This window comes from Taudactylus pleione, unplaced genomic scaffold (assembly GCF_031769625.1).
Source record: "Taudactylus pleione unplaced genomic scaffold, aTauple2 ptg000602l, whole genome shotgun sequence".
Taxonomy (NCBI): domain Eukaryota; kingdom Metazoa; phylum Chordata; class Amphibia; order Anura; family Myobatrachidae; genus Taudactylus; species Taudactylus pleione.
Window position 1 is genome coordinate 3,031,846 of NW_028285004.1, and position 19,681 is coordinate 3,051,526.

At 41.3% G+C, this 19,681-nt stretch overlaps 1 long non-coding RNA gene across 1 annotated transcript in view; it reads left to right on the forward strand.

Annotated features, from left to right (window-relative positions):
• The first annotated feature begins 1,170 nt into the window (after nucleotides 1–1,170).
• The window catches only part of LOC148480742 (uncharacterized), a 64,524-nt gene continuing 46,013 nt past the window's right edge, over nucleotides 1,171–19,681 (forward strand). Inside the window, exons 1-2 of the long non-coding RNA XR_015871944.1 lie at nucleotides 1,171–1,247; nucleotides 1,369–1,435. This is a non-coding gene — a long non-coding RNA (uncharacterized LOC148480742). The remainder of the gene's footprint in view (nucleotides 1,248–1,368; nucleotides 1,436–19,681) is intronic.

Genomic DNA, 19,681 nt, shown 5'->3' on the forward strand with positions numbered 1-19,681 from the left:
AAAAATTTTTTACACAATGTCATTATGGGGTATTGTTTGTAGAATTTTGAGGACAAAAATTAATTTATTCCAATAACAAAATGTGGAAAAAGTGAAGCGCTGTGAATACTTTCCGGATGCACTGTATATTTACAGAAAAGCCCCTAATTTAAAACCCAAATTGGTGAAATGTGCTTCTCAACCATCTAAGAGGGCTACAACAATCCTTTCTAAGGGATTCTATAGATGCAGGGGTTGTCAAGGATGTAAATCCATAAAGGGAGAAGGCAGTAACAAAATCAAAAATATTCAGATTAATGGGATCCTGATAAGGGATTTTATGACCTGTAACAGTAAGAACGTGATATATGAATGTAAGTGTAATAAATTTTACATAGGCCGTACATCAAGACCACTGAAAATTAGGTTGGACGAGCATCTGCGCAATATAAAAAGGTGCTTTGAGACCCATGCACTTTCAGTGCATTTTAAAGATATGCACGGATGCTACCCAAGCGGAATAGTAGGTTTTTACGGCTTAAAGACTGTGAGATGTAGACTGGAGATATAGCCACCTTACTGGCAAAATCAGAGATGAATTGCATATATACATTTAGGACCTTAGTACCCAATGGTTCAAACAAGGACTTTGAATTAAAATGGTTTTTGTAAGTTCCTTAGTACATCTTTTATTAGGCTACCTTTGTTTATATAACCACTTTATTTTTTAATTTCATTTTTGCATATTTTTAGTTTATGTTTTAGTAAAGGAGTTTGATACCTATTTGGACTAACTTGGGATCGGTGAAATTTGTCAACAGGATTCCCCACACAAACTTTGGAAATTGAGGACAAAAGAAGATGGATATAAAGAATCCTATGATAACAAGAATTTTTGTGATCTCTTGTTATTATTTTATATATACATTACTGTATGTAATTTGAGAATATGATAATAGGTATCTGTTACAGTTTATTCATTTTATATATATTTTTATGTATTATTATGTGTTTTGAAACATCGATTATACTAACTATCCATATTTTTTTGGGCAGTATCCAGGGTTACCATAGTCATCTGGAATGTTTAGCTATTGGTTTTGACACCCGCGGCTGTCACTTCCGGTTCCGGTCTGTGACATGTGCGTGTCACTTCCGGTCACGGATGTACGGACAGCATCTGGATAGGGACTGCTCATTTTTGCTTCCGGTGAGTGACACATGGTGGTCACTTCCAGAGGTGGTAACCATGCGAGCGGTTTTTCGATGTAAGTAACTACGCATTCCTCTAACAGGAAGGGAAGGGAGCTGTACTCGATATGCCGTGATTGTGGGGTTACCAATATAAATTCTCTCTTTGGTCACTCTTCCTCTCTTGTCTTGACAAAGGTTCCCTTAGTGAGCTGAAACGCACGTTGACTAGCAAGGAGTGTGACTCTGCGTTGATCCCCCTCAGGTGAGGAACAAGCTTTCTGAATTGCTTGTTTTTGGAACACAGCTATCTGTTATTTAGAGATACATTTATCTACCTCACGGGGACTACAAATAATTTTCATGATTCTGGACATTTTTATTTATTCTTGACCAGCTTTTATATGGAATATTGTACACTATGCAAAATGATTTTTATGTAAATCTTCCATTTTACCCAACTAGGGGTTTTATGACATTTTGAATAAATACATCTTGTTATAATCTCATTGATGCATTTGGAGATACTATTTTTTGAGTGTGAATTACACTTTCTGACCATAACGGGATAAAGCTACAAAAGACAAAGAAACGATTATTTGCAAGATCCATCACATGACAGTGTGAGTTGTGGTACGCAAGTCTATTATCCCATCAGTAAAAAATACCTTTATGGGTGTAGTTGCCTACTCTACTATGTGAGTTACGATATGCAATACTTTACGGCAGATTCTTAAACAGGACTCTGGGTGAAACTCCACTTTAAAGATACCTCTTGAGGAACACGCATCTGTTTTTTCCTGTGAGTGGGGTACGCTCACTTAAACAAGGGGGTTCTGGTGACTGGATAGTGTTACATCTTTTTTCAGTGTAGAGACACATGTCATTTATACACTGTTATATATCTCTTTCACATGTCACATGATCCATGAGGATGAGATACTGAACCTTCTCTCTCATCCACTAGGGGACACTGGAGGTGCTTACGCTGGGGTATAGAGGTGTGGATAGCTGGAGCTGGCACTTTAAATAATTTTGAAGTGTGAAGCTCCTCCCCCTCTATTCCCCACCAGCCCTCAGTTTAGAAAATGTGCCTACGGAGCTGGTCACTACATGCTGTGCACCAGCAATACATTTCATTTATTTTAATTACTGCATCACCCACTTCTCCATGGTAGGTGTTAGGGCTTATTTACCGTCGGAGTTGGCTGAGGCTCGTAGGTTGCAGCCTCCCTGGTGGCACAGTAAACCTAATCTCTAGAGTTATAGGTACCGCTGATACATTATCCTTCCCTTCCCTTCCTATAAAATCATAAGCATACTCTGACGACTGTCCTCCTGTCAGAGGAGTCAGACGAGGAACTACTCACACATGAAGGCTTTAAGACTTAGTATCTGCCACTACGGGAGTGAAACCTTCAATTCTGGCGGTTAAGCAGATCTTTAACCTACCTGAAGACATAGTTCCTGCAACCAGGAGTTTGAATTAATTGAAACATCCTTAAAGGTTGACTGTTTTGTTTCTGTTCTTGCAGTAACTTGACAAAGTGCTTCAGTGGCCTGGATACAACCGGATAAGAGGCTTCAGATCCCACATCGTTTCCCATCCAGCTATCCATTTCCATCTCCCATGATGGAAAAGTGGGAAACACCGCCTGCTGTTGATGCGTCTGTTTCTCCAGTCCGGGTACTAAGTTACTTAAGGACCCTTCTGATCGTAAGTTGGATACAACACTACGATCTATTTTTATTGCAGCGGGAGTTCAACTTTTAGACCTACGCTTATTAGCACCTGGGTTAACTAAGCTGTAACTTGCTGGGTGAACCAGTTGATTGCAGGCTTGGATTCAGTCACTTCCAGAGCTGAGTTACGTCTACTAGCAAAACACATCCGTGAATCTGCAGTTTACTTGGGTGAGGCTTACAAGGATCAGTCAGATCAGTACTCGCAAATCTGCTTCTGCTATTATGCCGCAGAACTCTCTGGGGCGAACGCCCAACGTGATGTGGGTTTACAATTCACGGGAGCTATGCTTTTTGGCCCAGAATTGGACAGACCACTGGGGGTAAGTCTTTCCTCCATTCAACTGCTCTGGCTTCCAGGAGTACTTACACTGGACCCTTGTGTCATTCCTTTTGTGCGCCCCATCCCTTTCGTGGTAGAGCCTGAGGTGCTGCCACGCAAGCAGGGGTGGCAGAGGTATAGGTCGCCACATTCAGTTGCACAGACCTCTTCAAATCTGTGGATTCGCACATTGCTTTCTGTGGCCTATCAGACTTTGAAGCCTTTCCTCCACATCGGTTCTTCTCTAAGAGTATGCCAATTCCTACAGACAAGGCCAGGGTTCTGCAGGAGGTTATCCAGTCCCTACTGGAATTGGCAGTGCTAGTGCACCAACGAGGTCTGGGGTCTCCTCAAATTTTTTTTTTTTTTTTTGTGGTGCCCAACCGGATGGTTCAGTCCGGCCCATCCTAAATCTGAAGTCCGTAAACCTGTACCTGAAGAGATATCCATTCATAATGGAATCACCTCAGTTTGTCATTGCGAGTTTGGAACCAGTGGAGTTCCTGATTTTTCTGGGTATAAAAGATGCCTATCACCATGTTCACATTTGGGAACTGCATCAGGCCTGCCTAGGTTTTTGCAATCTTGCAAAATCACTATCAGTTTTGGTTAGCCTCGGCTCCCCGCATTTGAAGGCTCTTCTCTTGGAACACGTTTCACTGGCATACCAGACTCTGATACAACACGGTTGGATATTCAATTTCTAGAAATCCAATCTCATTTCATCCCAGAGACTCCAGGTTCTGGGGATGATCCTGGATACAGCATTGCAGAGGATTTTCCTTCCGGAGAACTAAGTCCGGGATATTCGCTTGCTGGTTCAGCTAATCCTCAGACCGAAGAGGGTGTCCATGCTTCTTTGTCTGTTTCCCTTGGGGAAGATGGTAGCTGCTTTGAGGCACTACAATTTGGACTATTCCACTCCCAAGTATTCCAGATCGATCTGATATCACAGGGATCAGGGTCGCACATGCATCTACATCGATCCGTTTGGCCCAGGGCCACCAGGGTGGTTCTATTCTGTTGGACACAATCCAACAATCTCTTGACGGGCTGAAGATTCGGTGTGTGGGATGGGATTATAGTGACAATGGATGCCAGCCTCCAAGGAGGAGCAGTGGTCCTCGACTATCTATTTCAGGGTCATTTGTCCCCAATAGGACAACGGTGGCCCAGAAATGTGTTGAAACTCAGAGTAATTTCCAATGCTCTGCTAGAAGCAGCACAGTTTCTAAGGTCTCTTCCGGTATGAGTTCAGTCGGACAACGCGACGGCCATCGCTTACTTCAAACACCAGGGCAAGACTTGAGGTTGCATTGCCATGTGAGCAGTAACTCAGATTCTCCGGTGGGCCGAGAATCAGCCAGTAATCTTGTCAGCAGCATTTCACCCCGGAGTGGGCAACTGGGAAGCAGATTACCTAAATTGCCAGGATATCCATCCAGAAGAATGGAAGCCTCACCCTGTCATGTTCCACGCACTAGTACGTCGATGGGGTTGTCCTCAGGTGGATCTCATGGCGTCTTGATTGAGTCATCAGCTCCCAGCATACGCATCGCTCTAACAGTTCTGTGGACCCTCAACTTCTTTTTCCTGTTTCCTCCGATTCCACTAATTCCTTGTTTTAAAAAAAAAAAAAAAAAAAAGGAATATAAACAAGAGTTGGCCTCCGTCTTTTTCATGGCGCCAATCTATGAGAAGTTGGTTCTCAGGCCTTCGGTCGCTCCTGGCAGACATCACATGGCCTCTTCCTCTTCGCTTGGACCTTCTGTAACAGTGTCCATTCATCCACCCCACCTTAACGCAGCTGCGTTTAAGGGGGTGGCTCTTGAAACCGATACAGAAGCAGAGGCTTCCCCGATGCAGTTTTTTTTTCTACCCACCATGCTTCGCATCGGGAAACCGGTTTTGGCTGTGCATTATCATCGCATCTGGGGCTTTAATCTGACATGGTGTTCCGGTCGGGGCCTTCCGTCTAGGTCTTTTCGGTTTTTTGCTCAGTCCGGATTGGATTCGGGCCTGCGTTGGGTTCTTTAAAGGTGCAGCCTTCTGCTCTTTCCATTTTCTTTCAACGTAAGTTGACCCTCATACCTGAGGTACAGACTTTTCTGCAGGGGGTTTTGCGAGTGCAGCCTCCTTTTGTACCACCTGTAGCTCCCTGGGACCTACATTTGGTACTTTTGTTTCTTCAGTCTTCTATGTTTGTACCTCTTCAAGAGGTGGATAGTAAGTTTTTTGTCTTGGTAGGCGGTCCTCCTCCTAGCTTTGGCTTCGGCCCAGTGTCTTGACATTGGGCACTCTGTCCTATAAGTCTCCTTACCTGGTGTTTCATGATGATAAGGGCGGAACTCAAGAAGGTAGCCACTTTCTTTCCTAAGGTGGTGTTGGCTTTCCACAGGACCCAACCTATTGTGGTGCCTTCTTGGTGAAGGACTCAGGTGTTTCTTATACCCTGAATGTGGTTCGAGCTCTTCGTCTTTATGTTTTTTGGACGGCGTTCCTCCGCAAGTCTGAGGCGCTCTTGTCCTCTTGGATGCTGTTCGAAGGGGTTAGCCAGCATCCAAACGGCCGTCAGGCTTATGTCAGCACTGATCGTCAGCCTCCTTTGTCCATTTCAGCTCTTCCACACGTTCTGTAGGTGCGTTGTGGACGTCCAGTAGGGGTACCTCCACTTCGAAGATTGTGCCATGTGGCCACTTGGTCATCAGTTAACAAGTTTGTGAAGTTTTACAGATTTGATACATGGCAGCATCAGCATCTAGTTTTGGCCGCCTTGTTCTGCAGGTTCCTCAGAGCGCTCCTGCCCGTGGGGAAAACTTTGGGATGTCCCCAGCATAAGCACCTCCAGTGTCCCTTAGTGGATGAAAGAGAAAATGGGATTTTGGTACTTACGGGTAAATCCTTTTCTCTGATTCCACAGGGGACACTGGACGCCCACCTCAGCGCTCTGCCAGTTCTTTTGTTCCATATGTTGTATGGCTTTTTTGTGATGTTCTCCTTTTCTTCCTGCTGTTCTCCATCTCCTCATGGTCTTCATTTTCTAAACTGAGGGTTGGTGGGGAATAGAGGGGGAGGAGCTTCACACTTCTAAATTATTTAAAGTGCCAGTTCCAGCTATCCACACCTCTATACCCCAGCATAAGCACCTCCAGTGTCCCCTGTGGAATCAGAGAAAAGGATTTACCGGTAAGTACCAAAATCCCATTTTCTGAATCTTACCAACTATGCAAAGAAGATTCTATGTGAAGACCAGCAACTATAAGGGATGTATATATGTATACTTTAATACGTTAGATGAGCACCTGAGGGTGGTTCTTCTTTCCCACTTCAGTGGTTTTTATTAGTACACAGGCCACTAAATCTATAAAAAAATATATAAGGATAGATGGAGGAGAAAATTGTTGCCGCATAGACAGGCTGCATCCATCTTGTCGTTAAGAGTGATACAGCCCTCAGGATAATGTAGTTGTTCTTGTGCCCCTACAACTACTTGACTCCACCCATGGATGTGCCATGGTACAACAAACTAACGAACTACAGTAGTACAGTAACTCCACTAACCACCACAAGGCTCCACCACATCCTACCACCCCGACATACCAAGCACAGAAAAGCTATAAACAAACTTGTTTTACTACTTTTGAGACCCCTGATGTACTACCTTAACCAATGTTATGTATTTAACATCATTAAATTATATAATGCATGTAGTCTGATTGGATAAAAATTTCGTAACTTGGGGCTCATCTCCTCAAGATATTTTCTCTGTTTCAGTTGTTTTTTTAGCATAGATGTTAATTTTATTTTGTTAAAAAAAAACTGTAAAATGATATTAAGCAATGGTTCAGCCACAAAGATAATTTTAAGAATACAAATAATTGGACTAGCTGAATCCTCACTACTCTAACCACCATGTTCATTCACTTGTACAGTCATCTAGTATCCAGTACATCATGAAGCACATCAAGGGGCTCACTCGGTGTTGGGTACATTTGTGCTCCAAACCTAAGCAGGAAAAGACACCCAGATAAGATTAGGATTTTTGCAGGCATTTGTTCAGTCAGATGCATTTGAAGATGCTTACAGCTATATTACACTAGCATATGAACAAGGATTATGTCAAGAGACAAGGGTGTATTCCTATGCACCACAATATTGTACAGAAAACATGGGGACAGCATAAAGATGTGGCTTGGCAGTGTTAATATTAAATGCAAAATGTGCATTACCCTAATTGTGCATAACATAATGCTGGCAATCAGGGACATAACAAAGGGTGTGCGACCGGAGCTGCAGCACAGAGTACAAGGGTTCTGTGGGCAGCACCCTGCAGCCAGGTTCGCTTGTGTAGTGCTGTCCAGAGTGTTCTGTAGACGCTCCAGACGAGCACATTGTGGTCTATGCACCCGACCAGGTGTCCTCAGGACACCTGGTCATTGCTGCACTTAACAGTACTGCTGACCCTGCCCCCCTTGTGCAATGACATGACGTCATGTGCATGATGTCACAACGTCACTCGGTGAAGGGGCTGGGCCAGCACTGGGCTCATTTGTGCCCTGTTACGGCCCTGCTGGCAATGAAGTGTCAATTGTATCAGACAATGTTATTACATGCTAAAATTGTGTTAACCTTGTAAAATATAATTGAATACAGACACAAATACAAAATATATGTACAAATAACATTTAATCAAATACAAACATCTGTTGTTTTGCGCTTTAAGAATCAAATGTGAATCTTCTTACTTGGAACATTCCAAATGGGAATATCAATTAAGTAATGCAAATAATTCATTGCAGTCACCCTAATGAAGTAGGTAGCATTTGTTGGAGGAGACAATCAGTTAGTTTAGCTAGCATTGTGGATCATTTTCTTCATTCTGTCTCATTGCATCACCCCTATAGCACCCATATATGCATATGAGTCCTATCTCAGTCAATTACATGAACACAAATTTATTAAACTCAAGCTGCACTTGTCTGTTCAATGTCCCTCTGTTCTACATCTCCAAATATAAGGAGTCGTAATTGTTAGATGCAACCCAAGCTCCATGCGGACATATGTGTATGTATTATTGGTGTGTATACACAGTACGGAAATTTGTATTTTATTCAAAAATTAAATATAGTGAATGTTCAACTCCACATGGAACTCTACACTGCCTAGGTCATTATGTGATAATGATCCTGCAGTATGAAGTTGGCAGAAAAGTTTTGAAAAGGAAAGGAATAACTTTGCAGCAATGTGTAAAACTGCATTGTATGTGCAAGATATATATATATATTTATATTGCTAATTTTTGCGGAGCAAAGTAAAGTTTTGCTTATTTAATACTTCAAACTGCTGGGAGTGGGAGTTTTACATGTGCACAGCAGTTAAGAACAAGTATTTTATTGTAAGGGTTTTTGTATTGTCAGATGGGTTCTTTTATGAATAATTATATATGTAAATAAATACAAGAGACTAATCCAATTAGCAAAAAAGAAACAAAATATGCTACCACCGTATAATTCAAGGTTATTTCGGATATCTAATAAGTACTTTGCATACAATACGGTAATGATTATATGCTAGAACAACAGATGGTATACTCATTGTTTCCATAATACCATACTGTGGTTTCAATTAACACAAAAGCACATGCATTGCTTCGCACCTTTGAATTTTCACTTCTAAACGTTGCCATGAGTCACAATCAACTAAATGTATGGACAGATTTGACTTCATGGTGGTAGGAAAAACTGCTTTATCAACAAGACAAAATGTTTGAGGTTGCATAGCAACCAGTGCATGGGATCATTTCTGCACCATCAGGAAATATAACTAGTTTATGTATATACACTGACACATAAAACTTAGTAAGAAAAAAAGTTAAACCTGTGTCTTTGTGAAATTCAGTGTATCTCCTTTGTGCAAGAACAGAAACTATAATATATTACAATTAAAATATGGAATGGGATTGAAATGCCAACGGCTGTTTAGCCGCCGGTTCAAATCCCGACAGCGATACCCCGACGCGGATGAAATCCTAACAGCGGAGGTAAGTAATCTAACCCTGCCCTCTCCCCCCCCTAACCCTAACCCTCCTTTAGGGGTGCCTAACCCTAACCTTCCCCCATTAGTGCCTAAACCTAAACCCCCCTCTCTGCACCCTAAACCTAATCCTCCCGGGGGTCTCTAAGCATACTCTCCCCCCCCAGTGCCTAAACCTAACCCCCCTTTCCCTAGCCTAACCCTAACCCTCCCCGGGGGGGTGCCTAACCCTAAGTCCCCCCGGGGGGGTCCCTAAACCTAACCCCCCCATCCCCGGCTACATCGCTACCTACCTCCGGCACTGGACGATCGAGATTAACATAGGCATCGGTCAGTGGCGCCCCTCCCCGCAGTGACACCTGGTGCGGGGAGGGATGCCTTGTGTGCGGCGAAGCCGCGCGTGCCACCGAAAAGGGGACGTGGCTCCAAAAAAGAGGTGTGGCTTCAGAAAGGGGCGTGGCCTCACGGCCCGAATCTGGTCCCCAGCCCGTGTATCTCTATGGAGTGGTGAGGAGTGCCGGAGGTGCTGGTACTGCAGACTCTCTCACTGTGACAGGAGCTGAGTGCTGCACTAAATTCTACAGTGCAGCACCCGGCTCCTGTCACTGAGTGGAAGCCTGCACCCTGGTGTCACCCCTCGGTGGGTGACACCCGGGTGCGGCCCACACCCCCCTTGTGACGCAACTGGCGTCAGTATTTTGAGTTTGACGCCTGTGCTAAATCTCTTGCCGGGATTGTAGTATCGGGATTGAGACCGGCGGCCATGCGGCCGCCGGTCTCATAACTACATCCCATGGGATTGAAATGCCGACGGCTGTGTGCTTCAAGCTGTTCGGATAGTCCTTCTGAGCTGAACAATGTCACTATGAAGAAGGCAGTTATCACGTTACTTGTTAATATGAATGACAACACAATATAGACCTAGACTGGCACATAATGCCATTGGTTATAATTTAATATGTTAATGATGTGACTGTATCAATTAGATGTGTTTCCTAGTCAATTTTCCTCAAGATCAAATAATTTTTTTCTGACAATAATATGTAAAAATATGTTATTTTTATAAATTGTTTGAATGGCCTATGTGAAACTAATATTTGAAGAAAATTCTGGATGAATGGTCGACAGTAAGTAGTCGATAAGCAGTAGGTCAACACCAGAATGTTGACAGGGGCAATAGGTCGACATGTACAAAAGGTCGACATAGATTTAGGTCGACAGGTACTAAAGGTCAACATGTCATGGGAATGGTTGACACAAAAATGGTCGACATATTTTTTTTTTTATTATTATTTTTTTTATGTACACAGCTTAAGCCAACAATCTTAATTATGGTATTGACTTTGGTTAAATATAAGCTCTAGATATATATAAAAAATTGGATGTATTCATGATGTCACTATGTAGACAGTGACTATAATGACAGAAGCCCGGTGTCAGTGACCCAACATTGTTTTAACAGTACTTTAAGCATTTTAATCATGCAGACATCATAACTTTAAACATGTCAGTAAAGCAGCATGTTTAAAGTTAGAATGCACACACGGTTAAAATCCTCTAAGTAGCATTACAACTGGATACTGGCACTGGCTTATTTGTGTCTTCATACTCACTATCAACATTGTGACTGTGGTCCTAATGTATGTACAGTACCCCATAAAAAGACTAAAAAATTATTTTCAAATAAAATGAAAGTACTCTGGATCTAAAGATATAAAGATACTGTAAGTGACAGGGGAAATGGAAGCATCCATTATCCATCTATTTGGTGCTTGGCTCGCCTTCTGGGAGGAGAAATATAAGCTGCTTTCAGCACTGCCTAAGCATTACAGGAAAACTGAGGAAAACAGCAGTATTAAGTACAGAATTCATGGGGGACCTCACACTCTCCTAAAGGTAAGGGTAATTCATTTGTGCCTTCTTTAGGTGTCACAAGAATTGTTTATGTACAATTTACCATCTCGGTCTTAGAAGTGACATTTATGCTTGCTGCTGCAGCAACCAGTGCTTGGCAACAGAGTACGAGGTACTGCACACTGGGGCCATAACTAGGGATATATGAGTGGTGCCTCACCTTAAGGTGCAAGGCCAAAGGCTGGCAACATTGCTGCTTTGTTGGTACTTGCATTTTGCTTGCAGAGAGTCTGGTGGTGCCAATGAGAGCTGTCAGTAGGACACTCACATCGCTCAGTTTCTTGGTATCTTTTGTGATGTTATGTCATCACCTGGCCCAGTTATTGCTCTGTTCTGCACTCTTGCACTCTGACATCATTTCTGTTCCCGGTATAGGGATCAATTCAATTAGGTGCTAGTTGGATCCTATGAGCTGTTCTCATGGCAAACTTACACTATGAATTGCATTTCATGTAATTGCATTTCAATGTAATTACATGAATGACTGCAGGCATCAGTGAGCTCCATGCAAGACTACCCAGTGTTTTAAAGTAGCAGTCATTTAAAGGGCAAAACTACAGTATGCTCATTTTGCATTTTAAATGGCTGCTACTTAAAAACATCAGGCAACATTTACATGAATATAAATTACCCCCCGGGTCTCTTGACTTCCCTCTGAAGAAAAAGCAATGAGAAAACTTAAAAAAGTCATGTGGTTCATTCATGTTCTAATAAATCGGGAAATGCCACAACCTGATGGATGACAGGAAGGTTCCCTCAGGCTGTTCATTGTTGAATTATCCTCTACCCATGGTCAGTTTCAGTGAGTATTACTGTATAGTGAGGCTGCAGGCAAGGTCAATGACTAGAAAAAGGCCAATAAATGTAATTTATAGATGGTACCACTGGACACCCCCAGTTTGATTCTGGATTTGGATAAAAAATCTCTCCCTTGGGGAGCTCTTAAGCTTAAAACTGCCCTGATTACTTATGGTATTGGAATATTATAGTGTCAAAAAGTAGCAATAGATACAGTATAACAAAGTTTGCACATCCAATTTCTTAACCAACTAACACAGTTAGCATTATTAATTAACCAATTTTGAGGATAAGATGAATTCTTGTGCTTCTTGTTCTTTGGCTTTTTACAAATGTAATTTCATAGTACATCATGCTAAGATCAGAGCCGTAAATAGACTTTTTGGTGTCCTGTGCCAGAGAGAGCATTGTTCCCCTCCCCATTTTGTAAATAGGGACATAAGATAATGCAGCTGAAAAAGGGCCATGACCTCATGGGGAAGGGCCAGGGAAGAGAGAGGGGAGGCCAGGAGATGCTGGGGATAAAAGAAGAGGAAGCTACAAGTGAGAATCATAATAAACAGGAAAATTGACAGGCCCAAACAGTGCCACCTGCTCTGCGGTGCCCTGTGCCATGGCACTGGTCGCACCACCCTAGTTACGGCCCTGGCTATGATTAACTTTTTTCTCATCGATGAAGTCCTCCATATCATTCTTTTCTGCTTTTACTTTGCCATCAGATAGAAATGATTGTTGTACCTGCTAGATTTCAGTGTTGTCATACAGAAAGATGAATATCTTTGTACATAGGTTTTTCATTACTGTATTGAATATGTACTTTATGCTAACAGATTGGCTGCAAATAGTGGGTTTGTTGTTACGTTTATCTTTTCAGTGTAATTACAATAATGTATACTGTAAATGTTATAGTCACCATATGTTTTGATGCAGCCCAATTGTTGCTTTGTACAATTATTATATACTACTGTATCATGAAACAAACAGCAATATTGCTTTAATTTGTCTGAACTATCACTGATGCATCTTTTAAAACTGTAACAGCTCATAGCACAATAGGAATGAATTAAGGGCAATTTAATATACATGTAGGGACATCAAGACAAAGTGTGTTCTTGACAAACTAATGGATGTTTCTGCTGGCTTCTGCCATTTACTGTAGGCAAGGATGAATAACCTCCTTTTTTGTTGGAAAATTAACTTAGCAGCTGCAGGGAAAAAATAAATTAAAAAATCTGTGCTTGTAAAGTCTGCCTTGTGGCAAGAAACATATCGCACAAAATCAAATTCTTATTTAAAACATGTGTGATGTGTTTTTAAATATAATATAAGATGGCACTAGGCAAAGAAGGTAATTTAAAAACTGGAAATATTTAATTTATTTTGCACAATTGTACCTATATCAGCACTAGGGAATACACAAAGTTATACTTGTGCATTCTTCCATTCCTCCATTTCATATTCATCACACAGAATATATGAAACACTTTTTAGGAATGCAGTATTTTATTTAAATGTATTTGATGTCAAAAACACAATGTTACTTCAACGTTGTGCCCACTATCACTTTTGGATTATTCTCTACATGCCTACAACTTTTTATATGATTTAATGGAATCTTGACAGTAAGGGACCATTGGAACTGTTTATTTCACATGTTACATTTGTATTTTCTAATTATATTGCTTTATATGTATCATATGCATGTACTTTTATACATGTACTTTCCTATATAAATCATGACTACAGTAATTGAACAGAAGTTATCCCAATGAAAGTGATGATTGAAAAATAAGCACATAATTGATTGTGCAAAAAAAAAAATTAAGGTGATTTGTGCATTCAAAAAGACTCACCATACAAAGTGTTTAGCTCTTTCACCAACTAAATCTCTTTTTAATTATTGGGTAAATACTCTGTTTTTTTTCCCTGCAGCAAACGCACATTATCAATTGATACAGTTCAACTCATAAATTCTGCTACTCGAGAGGAAGTCAAAACAAAACCTCCAGTGTGACCATTGTGTTTCCACTTACATTCTTTCTGACCCCAACAATTTTAATGTAATAAATTATCAGTTCACTCAGTAACATCTTACACTAGTTGTAGCTAAATATACAATTACTTGTAATAAAGGCATCCAATGTAATTTAAAATTTGCTGCCATCTACTGCAGGAGTAAGACCCCCATCATATCCTGATAGTGACACATTATTTCTTCCACCTACAACTGATTATGCCATGCATTTTGTATAGTCCTAACTAAAAGAAAAAAAAAAGTAATTTGTTCATAAATATTTTTTGGACCTTCAATAAATTAACACATATTAATTAGTTCCCCATTAAGGCACATTTTTATATTATCCTAACCCAAACTCAATTAATTTATTACTGAGGCTATTCACCTACAGGGATGTAGTCAAAATACCAATGCCCGGGTAGCCATCTGACGGAATCCCAGAGTCGAAATTCCGATTCAGGACCAAAGATATCCCGACACCTATCTTTAGCCTGACGACGGAATCCCGACAGATGGCTTCCCGAACAAAGCTAAATGGGGACAGGGTCAGCGTTAGCCACTGGGAGGGAGGGTTAGGTTTAGGCTACCCAGGGGGGACTTAGGGTTAGGCACCCCCTGGGGAGGGTTAAGGTTAGACTGGGGAAGAGGGTTAGGGTTAGTCACCACCGGGGGGAAGGTTAGGGCTAGACACCCCCCGGGAGGGTTAGGTTTAGTGTGTGGGAAGGGGGGTGAGGTTTAGGCACCCCCCAGGGGGACTTAGGGTTAGGTACAACCCTGGGAGTTTTAGGGTTAGGCACCACTAAGGGAGGGTTAGGCGGGGTAGGGATAGGGTACTTGTTCGGGCTTCCAGCATCGGCCTCCAGGATTTCATACCCAACCCCACCTTCAAATCCTTTACAGTTTCATATTGTATTTCCTTCTTAAACTGTATTTATAAGTGGTTTTTCCATCCAGTTTGGTATTTCATTTAATACAATGTAAATTGGTATAATATTAGGGTGTATAAATTTACAATCTTCCTGTTGCAAATAATAACTTGATCAGCTCATGTTTGACAAACTACTCTTGTCATTAGGAACAAAATTGTGCTATCAATGCATTAATCAATGAAGATTACCATAAGCACAGACATACATGTGCAAAAACAAGTTCATGGTGTCATAAAGGGGTGGGTTTAGGCCAAACTACAAGATAAAATTGGATGTAAAACAACTGGTTTAACCATTGCATTATGCAATGGCCAAGTGCTACTTAGCATCACACAAAGATAACCCCACCTGCATTAAAAATATTAAACAAAACCAGCATAGATATGGAGATGTCTTAAGCCTTCTACAGTATTTTATTCATCAGGGATGTGCAAATTGAACTAAAAACAAACAAGATCAATGCTATGGTGATACATTAAATGTATAAATTACTCTTACTGTGGACTTCAAGTATAAGATATATGACACATTTTAATAAAACATATTCAAACTTCAGACTACAAATCCATAAAAACGACTAAAGGTCTGAACAAGTTTTCCTCAAGGGGCTAAAGCATTTCCTTGTGGAAGAAACCATATAAATACATTTGAATATTCAACAGTGCCCCTCATATCTGTTGCTTAAAGAAATTATTTTATCTATTGCATTTATTAATATCTGAATTTTTAATATATTTTATTCAAATGTGTCATATATTTTATAAGTGAAGTCCAAATAAAGAGTTATTTAGATTTTTTTTAATGTATCACCATAGTGCTACTCAGCATCTAGCCTGATACTATAGAACAGGCCTGGCCAACCTGTGGCTCTCCAGCTGATGTGAAACTACTAAGTTCCAGCATGCTTTACCCGCTGATTGGCTGCTATAGAGGAAGATCAGAATAAATAATTGAGTCTCTGCACCTAGCGATAAACTGCCCATTGCTGAGTAGCTCTGGACCCCTTATGGCACTCCTGGTCGGTGAGTACCAGGGAAAGAAATGTTGAATGTTGAAAGCACCTGTGGCACTAACAGAAGGATCCCTTGGATGGTAAAGTGATCACTTTGATTTCCCTCTACACCCTCAATATCCATCAGGTTCCATTTGTCTGAGAGGTCTTTGAGGATATTCAAAAGATTAGAAAAGACAAACTACTTATATTGAAAAATTTTAACATGGCCTGTTTACCGTTCATAAAATAGATAAATCTCAACGTATATGTGTTGAAATATGGAGTGTGCTACTGTGCTGTCTCCATGAATGCTCCATAAGTCAAGTATTCATTGTTACCAAGATGGCCACCACCTGGTCTGTGCATGTGCATTGCAGTCTTGTTACTGTGTTAGAGTGCCACAGTGGGACAAGGACATGTTCCATTTAGTTATGGTGACCCTGCAATATATCCTGCATATATCCTGCAAATATTGCTATATTACTGCACCGCTTCCCTCATAAATGACCTGCTGGTCCTCTGTATGCTCTGCTCAAGCTCCACTCCATCCAGGATATTGTGTGTGTGTAACTGTGAGTATGGCTGTACAAACATACTATTACACTATAATAAACCAAACTCCTGGTTAAGTCCTGAGCTAGTGTCTATTATTTAACCTGTGTTCTACTACAAATGGTATACACATATCAACAACACACACATCTCTCTCCCCATTGAGACCTAAGTTGCCTTTAAGAAACTCATGCCAGAATTTAACTTATACAATGTTAGGCATACATATTCTCCAAAGAAAAGAAACTACACTTTTTTAAGATTTTCAATTCATAACTCCTATTCTAGGGTTGATCTCATACTATCAGACAAATGTGCCCTCCAGCTTAGCAAGCTTGTTAAAATATTACCCATCCTGTGGTTCGATCATGCCCCCCTAATGTGGGTTTTGGACTCCCATTTCCATGCACCCTTATTTTGGCTATAGAGACTGTTGCCTGCTGCAATCTCTTGATGGATTTCAAGTCCTGATGGATTTACTAGCTCTTTACATAGCTACATATTCCCCATCAAACATCTCTATAATTAATTATTGGTGTGCCTGAAAAAAGTGATCCTTAAAGTTAGTGCCATTCAAAAGGGTGGCCAACTGAAGAAATAACAACTGAAAATACAAATTGAAATTAAAAATAAACTTGACTCTCTAGAATCACTGAAACAAAAACTTCCCTTTAAAGCTCTCAAGAGAAAAATCAATGCCATTATTTTACAACTCTAAAAACTTATTGTAGCCAAAATGCAATCTGTTCTGAGAAAACTCTGGCACAAGTTTCATACTGCAGGAAACAAAGCGAGTAGACTTCTGGCCAGAAAATGAAGTGGCCAATGGGCCTGCAACAGAATTAAGCACTCACTAAACTATCCTGGCTAGAAATACCTCAACCCTTTCGGTATAGCTAATATGTTGACCCAATATCAAGTAGAGATGTGATGTAACCGGGAGGAGGTGCCTAGATGGTTAATGTCCCTACTGTACCTCTACTAACTTTGGCTTCATAAATGGTACAGATGCCTTCACAACTGTTGTCAGGATTTGGGTTAAAATAATTCCACACTCAAGACGTGATTTTTCTGGTCTTATGCCCAGGCATGCCAATGGCTTTCTTTTTATCACAAGCAAGAACTGTTGCCACTGGTGACTGATTTACATAAACAACATCCTCATCATCAACATCCTCATTAGCATCATATGGGACACAAATATCCCCCTTATCCTCCTTTTGCATGTCCTCCACACTATCATCCCCAATTTCTATTATTTCACCATGTAATACTAGCACAGCTGACATGGAGTCAATGATTTGCTGTGCAACTAGGTGACAGCTGTTAAACAATCCTTTGATAGAGGAAGCAAGTATGACAGTCAATTGTTTTTTTTTTAAATACTACTACAAGTAGACTTCTTGGTTCCTTCCTGGAATGAAGATCCACCCCCAGCAGCAGCAGCAGGCCTAGTGCTCAAGGATTCTTCTGAGGAATACAGGATAAGGGAGGAGTCACCTAGCCTTATCCTGGATCCAGAACTACCTCCGATCATTAGTGAGGATATTGATGACAAAGGTGTTGGCGGTGGAGATTGCAGGTGCTGGGATCTAGCTGATGAAAGGGAGCTAACTGATGCTGGATTGTCTGTTGTTATTTTTTTAACACCAGTTTCTGATTTTCCCAAAAATGTTCCATTCACTTACTGCAAATGATGTAACAGGGAGGAGGTTCCTAGATGGTTAAGGTCCCTACCTCTACTTACTCTGGCTTTACAGAGGGTACAGATGGCTTGACAATTGTTGTCCATATTGTGACCTACAGTGTCTCCATACATGTATGAACATTACACTGCAGTACCACTTACAGTGTCACAATACTTGGATGAAATTGAGGTACCACTTACAGTGTCACAATACATTTATGAATATTACACTGTGGTACCACCTACAGTGTCACAGTACATGGATGAACTTGGGGTACCACTTACAGCAGGGGTCTTCAACCCATGACTTCACTACTACTAGGGGGCTTTACTATTAGGGGCACTAGTACTAGGGGGCATTACTATTAGAGGCTCTACTACTAGGGGCATTTCTATTAGAGGCACTAGTATGGGAGGCATTACTACTGGTGGCACTAATACTGGGGCACCACTAATGGGGGTATTGTATAGGGGACACTGCAAATGGGCACCACTCATGGGGGCACTACATAAGGGGCACTACCACTACTGAGGACACTGCATAAATTGCATTACCACTGGGGGTTCTACATAAGGGGCAGCACTACTGGGGGCACTGAATAAGTGGTACTACCACTACTGGGGGCACTACATAAGAAACATTACCACTGGGAACTGCATAAGGGGCACTGCACTACCACTACTAAAGGCAAGACACATGGGGCACTACCACTACTGGGGGCACTACACATGGGGCACTACCACAACTTGAGGGCACAGCATAAGGGGCACTACTGCTGGAGGCACTACATAAGGGGCACTACTGGGGGCACTGCATAAGGGACACCACTACAGTGGGCATTGCATTAGGGGCTCTACTGGTGTGGGCTTTATGTGTAAGGGGCACTACTGCTGTGGGCATTGTATAAGGGGCACTACTGTGGGCATTGTGTATAAAGGGCACAAATGTGGGCATTGCATAAAAGGGGCACTGTTGTGTGTCATACATGAATAAGTGACATGACTATGTGGTGTAATGTGTATTGGGTGAATCAAGATTGTGCTACTGTGTGGCATATAGCTTAGTGGCCCTTGATCTTCATTTAATTTTTTAATGTGGCCCACACTGTGTAAAAGGTTGAAGACCCCTGACCTACAGTGTGACAATACACAAATGAATATTAATCTACAGTACCACCTACAGTGTCACAATACATGTATGAATATTACACCATGGTACCACTTACAGTTCAAAATGCTTGAATTAATTTGGGGTACCACCTAAAGTGTCACAATACATGTGTGAGTATTACATATGAATATTACACTGCAGGTCTGACCGGCAACATCACAGTAAAAAAAATTATAATATAGTACACTGGGGTACAGCACAAAAAAATTATAATTTTTTTAAATTATATTAGCTTTTATTTTTTATAAACTAGGCACCATTGGCGAACACAGTAGCCCATTGATGGATGGACAGAGCACCCCATGACCAACAAAGCATCCCTGGAGGACACAACATCCCCTTGATGGATGG